Consider the following 7,458-nt stretch of genomic DNA (forward strand, 5'->3'; position numbering starts at 1 on the left):
CACTATCTCAAAATTTCCATGCAACCCCAAACACTTCTCCTCGGCCGAAATGCAATCTTTCACCTCTCAAACACTCCACCTCCCTCAACCACGAATCACCATTTCCTCTCTACCATCATGGCTATAAAATCACCAACATTTCCCTTCGACCGAATGCAATCTTCTCCTCTTAAACACTCCACCTCTCTCAACTGCGAACCATTCCCTCTCCACTATCATACTTCCAACCACAACAACATCCCTCACCTCGTGATCATCGACAGAGAGAGAGAGAGAGAGAGTGAGCTGCAATCGGCAAGCCAAGAGGACCCGAGAGGAAGATCGCGAGCTGGAACTCTGAACTGACCGAGAGAATAAGCTACCTATCTCTGTTTCTGTCCGTGAGCTAGAGGGAAGAAAGAGAGAGACTGTGCGTGAGTTTCATTCTGCACTTTCAACCTCAACCAGCTGCCATCATCTTCCAACCGCAACTCCACAGCTGCAACCATCGCGTGCGTGAGTTGGCCGAAAGGAGAGAGACTTCAGCTTTTCTTGTCGCGTGAACTGACCTTCTAGCTGAGGTAAATTCGAGACTTAGATTAGCTGATTACTGGTAGAAGAATCTATTTAAGAGCTTGCATGTTGAGTTTGTGCGTTCGGATGATGAAATTGAAGCATGAGAAAAATCTGGTTTGATGGACATGGTTTTGCCGAGAGCTTGATTAGGAAATGCAACCTTTAATTCGCTTACTTGTGATAATCTGAGCTTATAACTATGATTAGCTAGTTAATAACAAGGCGTTTAAGCTTTGCATGCAGCTCATTAGCTCGGTTAAGCAAGAAAAAGAAAATGAAACAAGAATTCTGTCGCATGCAAACTTAGTCGAGAATAGGCGGTCAAATTTCTGGAATTTATGGATGATGGTAGTTGTTGACCGAACCTGGTTCTGAACTAGATATGTTAATTGGCTAATTAGGTATTTGCATGTCGGAATCGAGTGCCTAATACCATATTTTAGCCGAAGAAAAATTGGATTTAAGACTAATGAGCTGTTGGAAAATTTGTTAGTAGCCGAGAGGTTGAGCTGGAAATTTTGCAGTTTGTTTCTGGAAATTTTCTTGGAGTATAATGGATGGAAATGCCTGAAAAATGTTGTTTTAAGTCTTGTATGACATTCAGTAGTAAACCATTTGAACTGTTGGCAAATTTGGCCAAAATTGTTGACACATAGCTGCTAGAAATGTTTCAATTTATCCGAGGAAGGGAGAAAGAATTTTTCCAATTTTCTTTAGGAATTTTGGGATTCCAAATTGTTGCATTTAAAGTTTGACAAGCTGTAAAATATTCCACACTTGTTGATTTCACTCTAGAACATTTTAAGAGGGTCATGCATGTGAAAGTTGGGGTGACAATTTAATTTTTATGGCTGAAATGTTGAGATGGAAATTCTTAGCTATTTGAGTGAATTGCACAAGCGTTAAATTTTGATGGAATTAACTGCTGGAATTACATGTTATTAGTTTTACTTGGTGGATAAAACCCTTGCGGTTTAGTCGATGGAATCGCCTGGAGGCCTTGAATTTATTTGTTTAATTGTGATCTGATATGAGCCTGTTGGATACCAAGAGCTAATGATTGACGAATCCTTGGTCATTTGTTTAATTTTAATTAGATATGAATCTGTTGAAATCCAGGGCTAATGATTGACGAAGCCTAGTAAAATTGCTGGTTGAAATGTGATTTTACTATATTAGCAAATCTGAGATATAATGTGCTTGTGAATCGGAATTGTGAAGTTCATTTTGGCCCTGTGAACTTGAGCAATTTTTAATCAAGCTATTTAAATATATTTTACACCAGTATGGAATGATAAAATTTAGTATTATACAATAACGTTAGAAATTCGGGATTTTGAAATACATTGTCAACTAGTTTTTTTTTTTTCCTGGCTTAAATTAGCTTTACCATTTTTAGAAAATGATTTCACTAGTTTTAAAACCCTAGGTTTTATTCTATTTTCTTTTCTTTCTTTAAAAATTGTCCTGGCTAGCTATTCTAGAGGAAAACTTGTTCGGCAAGCAAACTTATTCAAGTAAAGTAGCTCTAGTTACATCTTTAGAAAGAAAAATAATTTAAGGAAACTATACGGAATATTTTGCTACTTTTACTAGTTTTAATCTTAAGTGGATTGTCGAATTATTTCGAGAAAATAAACTATTTATATACTAGAGAATCTTTTATATTTATAAACCTAGAACTTGAATAGAAAACTTATAGTTCTTAAAATTTGGTTTTCTAGGATTTAGCGAGGACGCGGATTTTGATTCCCAGCTTGACTTGTGACTTCACTCTTGGTGAGTGTCCCTACTTGTTCTATGCTTACTTGATTAAAGCGCTTTCTTGACTTAATATGTGATATCTGGAAAAAAAAATGGTTTCTGATCCATCGAAGTGAGCAGTGTGTACTTTATCATACTAGTCGTTCGAGTGGTGACTTGCTTGAAATGTTTTCATGAATACTTGCTTGCACTTATTAATCACTAGGCAGGGGAGTGTACTACACCTTAAGGGTGGAAAGGACTCTTACCCTGACCTGGTAATCTCTTGTTGGACGTAACGTCGATGGATGAATTCCTCGACTAGTCCCTAATCTCTTGTTGGACGTAATGTCGTTGGATGAATTCCTCGACCAGTCCCTAAGGTATACTCGAGTATTACCACTTTCGTGCTTGGCGTGCGGGCCCGGTACAGGGGTATGATTGGTGGTCGGAGTTAAGAAAAATAAAAGATCTACACGGACCTTAGGTAGTGAAAGTTGACGGAGGGTCGACTACGAAAAATTTTGATCAAGCTCGTGGAGAAATGGCTCCTGAGAGCCCCTGTATCCTATCTTGTGCTGTTAAACGCTTCCCTAATTGTTTACTTTAATTGAAGTTAATACTCGCTATTTGTTTTATGTGATTGCATGTTTTGGGGCACCACTGAACTTTAGCTCACCCCACGTTATTTGTTTTCCTTGACAGGTTCTGGCATGTGAGAAAGATCTGAAATCTACTTTACTTGTTATGAATGTAATTCGAATTAAACAGTGTAGCTTTGTTTTGGGTTGCCACTTGAAGCTGGAAAAGTGCAAACCCTGGTTTTGTTATTTGACTTGTATGAATTTGTTAAATGGAATTGTTTGACTTTATTTCCGTGGTTTGTATCGCGTAAGGTATTTAAGAATCGACGAGTCGCTATCTTAAAAATGATGTTATCTCTGAAGTTAATGTGGTCTTGGTTATTGGTCTATTTTGGAGGATCAATACTGTAATAGTTTAGGCTATACTATGGAGGGATTTGGGCTAGATTTCTTGCGTGAGTCCTGGCGAGAGCTAGACAGACGGCCCGCCAACCCTCTGGTTCGCCTTAAGGGGAAGTGGGGTCGCCACAGAGCGTCTGCAGGCTGTCCTACGAGTGCAAGGGGCTAGGATTCGAGAGCTTGAGACTTCTGTCCTCGAGGAGCAAGAGCGAACCAACGCCTTTCGAGAGCAGGCTCAGGAGGCTAATGGTCGCCTTGTTCAAGTAGTAAGGGAAGTAAGAGATCGAACCGATAATATTTTGACTGAGTGTGGGGCCCTGGTGGGGGAAGTAGTATAGAACTTCGCCGAGGGAGGTCAAGGGAATGCCGTCCCTAGTGATCGAGGACCTCAAGGAGGAGCCGACTGTACCTGAGGAGGAGGCAGAGTCGGTCGGGTCGATGATTAACTAGACTAGGGATCTAGGGTTTCGAGGGATTACGTGAGGTAGTTAGGGACATAGTTGGGATGACACATCATCTTTTGTTTTTGATAATGATGTGTTAAGGTTGATATACATAGCGCTTGCATTGCCTAGTTTTGTTTTCCTTACAGGGAGTACGAGCGAGGGCGTGAGGCTGGTACAGGCTAGCATTGTCTAGTTTTTGAAATTTTGCGATTGTACTCACGCTAGTACTCGATTAGGGTTGAATGTATCTGAAATTTTAAAAATTTTGAGATATTTGGGAATGTATAAGCCTTGGAGCTTAACTTAAGCATCAATGTACATTCTAAGCTTGGGAATTGTTGTTTCATTCATTTTCAATAATTGTAAATTGTTTTCTTTGTAAGTACATGAGCAAGTCCTGATGAGAGTTAGGCAGGCGGTTCGCTAAACCCTGGGGTATGCTCTAGGGGGAGGTGGGGTCGTCACATTAGCTATTGTGTATTTACCCACATACCACTGAAAAAAAATATTGACCTAGCATATACGCGACTTTTTCCTTGTTGTAAACAAGAAAAACCTTGTATCTATGAACTTCGGGGCTGAGTTTAATGATTTAAGCCTAGAATTTAGATGAACTATTAAGGCTCTATTGCTTTTCAAATATTTTCCTATACATGTGATGGACTACATGTTGAGTTCTTGATTTGAAAGAGTGAAACATAAGTATAGCTTTTGAAAAAGTGGATAAGTTTAACTTTCTTGTGATATATTTGATGGCTGAAATCGATGTACATGTGTGTAATTGTATTTGGTCTCAGGACTCGAGAATAGGAAAGAAGATGAGCCTACGTGGAAGTGTAAAGTTCATGTTTATTTGGTAAGTGTCTCCAATTGCATGCTTGAACTTGCTGTTTGAATACAATGCTCTCTTATTGTGATTGGATAGTACTTGACTTGTTTGTTTGGGCAAGGGTGTACTTTATCGCACTTGACCTAACTTGACTAATTACTGTACACTATTTACAAGTGGATTAATGTATATGTGCATGACTTGATAACTGCCTGGAATCCCAAACCTCTATTAGTTAGCTGATCTAATCGAGCCGGCAAGGGTTTGGTCGAGAAGATTGGCGAACCATAGGTACTGTTCACTGGTTACTCCAATGTTTACTATTTCTCCACTATTTATTGTGTAATCCACTGGATGCGGTCCACTGGATTCGATATACTCGAGTATTATCACCACTGTTATCATTGGAGTTCGAGCCCGGTAGGAGATTTGATTGGTGGACAGATATTGGAGTTAAGTTGTGCTCTACTCGACTTGTTACTGTACTTCTAGGGTTGACGAAGTGTCAACCGATCCTTGACAAACTGCTACCGAATTAACTCACGAGAGCGAACTGTATCCTTATACATGAAAGTGTTGAATGCCTAATTAACTTGTTACTTGAAGTGTTAATGCTTACTTTCATGAACTTTTACTCCCTTTTACTTTGAGATTTCAAGTTATATATATTTTCCAACTTGCTACTTGGTTTGCATGGTATTTTGGAACCTCATTGGGCAATAGCTCATCCCATTAGTTTGTTTTCCTTACAGGAGTTGAGATTTGAAGCAAATAAGTTTGAACTAGTGTGTAATGATCCTCTTGCACATGTATTTTTGGCAAACAGATTATATATTGATATTTGGTGGTGTATCTTACGTTTTACTTCTGAGTTGTAATTAAGTTTGAATTTTGATTGAAATGTAGAACTCAGATGTTATTTTGGAGGATTGAACAATTATTTTGAAAATTTATTATAGTGAATGTAGTGAGTCCTGGCGAGAGTTGGGGAAGCGGTGCGTCAAACCCTTGGGTATGCCCTAGGGGGAGATAGAGTCATCACACAGAGGGCTTTCAAGTTCTCTCTCGTTCCAAACAACGGGGAATTTGGGCTAAGTTTCCTTCTAATCATACTTTACGCTCTAGGAGTACTTCTTCAAATAATTCTTTTTTTTGGCGTTGTCTAATGTTTAGCATTTGTTTTGGAATATAAAGGGTATACCTAGAGCCCCTAATTTAAAAAGATTTAGAAAGTTAATATAGGTGCATTCTTTACAACTAGTGGTAATTTGTCAACCTAAAGCTGAATTAGAGTGTATTTGTGACGACCCCACTTTCCCCTAGGGCGTACCCCAGGGTTCGGCGGGTCGCCTGCCCAACTCTCGCCGGGACTCACTCACTCACTACAGTCCTCCAATGAAGTATAAGATAAATCTCAAATATTACATTCAATTCTCCAAGAATTACATATCACAAGTACCAGAAAGTAAAACCTAGAAAAACTCATAACTACAATCACCACGCCAACTATGTACATCTTACTCATAAACTTTTAACAAATACAAATTCAAGTATTCTATAGCTCAAAATCTAACCACCTTCCCGAGCGATCCCCGTGCCGTCCCCCTGCTAAGGAAAACAAATGGAACGGGGTAAGCTATATGCTTAGTAAGTAAATAGGGGCAAAAGCGTAAATTTTCACGTATCAACCAATTATATGGTAAGAGTAAAGCAAAAGCAGAAAGATAACATCACATAGTAAGGATACGGGTGGCTCCAAAGCCAGATCGTTTGCCATGTGTGACCTCCTGCCGACACTCCGTCGACCTCAAATAATGGTCCGTAGAACTTCACTTGTACACCCACCGTACACCTTATCACCCTCTCTGGCCAGGCACCTCACAAACTTGCTCGAGCGAACGAAATCACAAACTTGAGCTTGGTTCACAAGCTCGGGTCACAAACTTGGTCCACATTCTCGGTGAACCGGATTCACAAACTTGGTGACCTCAGACTAAGTTGGACTGGCTTCGACCAAGCCCTGACCGGCTCGAATAGTCCATCTAGGTCGGAAGATCAACCCCAAACTCACAAACTTCACAAAATTATTCAAAAGTCACCCCGAGCCACAAGCTCAAGGGTTTTAGTTTCAAAATTGGTCAAATACACAAGCCATGTACAAATATGTGCGCAAGTTAAGGTTTAGGTCGAGTGCGATAAAGTACACCCTCGCCTAGGTACCCTCTTCATACATATCGAAACACATAAGCAACTAACACACAAGAGCGGCCTGAATACTTACACAACGAACAAGGATAACAAAAGGACGAAATTCGCGTCGCGAAAAGTAGCTAGTAGGCCCCACCGGCTCCACCTAACTCACCACCGTCTGAAATAGAAGATTGCATCACATAGTATCACAAACGGCTACTAATATGCCTAAAACAAGCATAACGACAAAATTGGCACATGCATGTGCGGAAACGGCATACGGAAACGGGAATGGCGGCCTAGCCGTTTTGCCGTCAAAACTGTTTTGAGCACAATCGAGGCTACGAGTGTCGGATCAAGGTACACGAGGTACCGTTGCGAAGCTAAGAGAAAATTCTATAACTTTTATGAAGACACTTAAATCCGGATCTGAACAGAGATGGGTCGAAAGTATGGAAAACAGTGCCAGAAATTTGCACTTTAAGGTGACGGACAGGGTATGTTTTCTGGATCGTAACTCCTAGCTCACAAATCCAAATCAAGAAATTCCAAAGGCATTAGAAATCTGAGACATAAGGCTACAATGTTCATGAAGATCACTTAGTCGAATTTCCAGTGTAACCTGATCAAATTCCCAATCCATGTAACCTGGTTTCAACTATTCGGCTAATCCACCGTACTGCATTCAAGTGACCATATCTCAGTCTACCAA

Source organism: Coffea eugenioides, chromosome 4 (assembly GCF_003713205.1).
Source record: "Coffea eugenioides isolate CCC68of chromosome 4, Ceug_1.0, whole genome shotgun sequence".
In the NCBI taxonomy this organism is placed as follows: domain Eukaryota; kingdom Viridiplantae; phylum Streptophyta; class Magnoliopsida; order Gentianales; family Rubiaceae; genus Coffea; species Coffea eugenioides.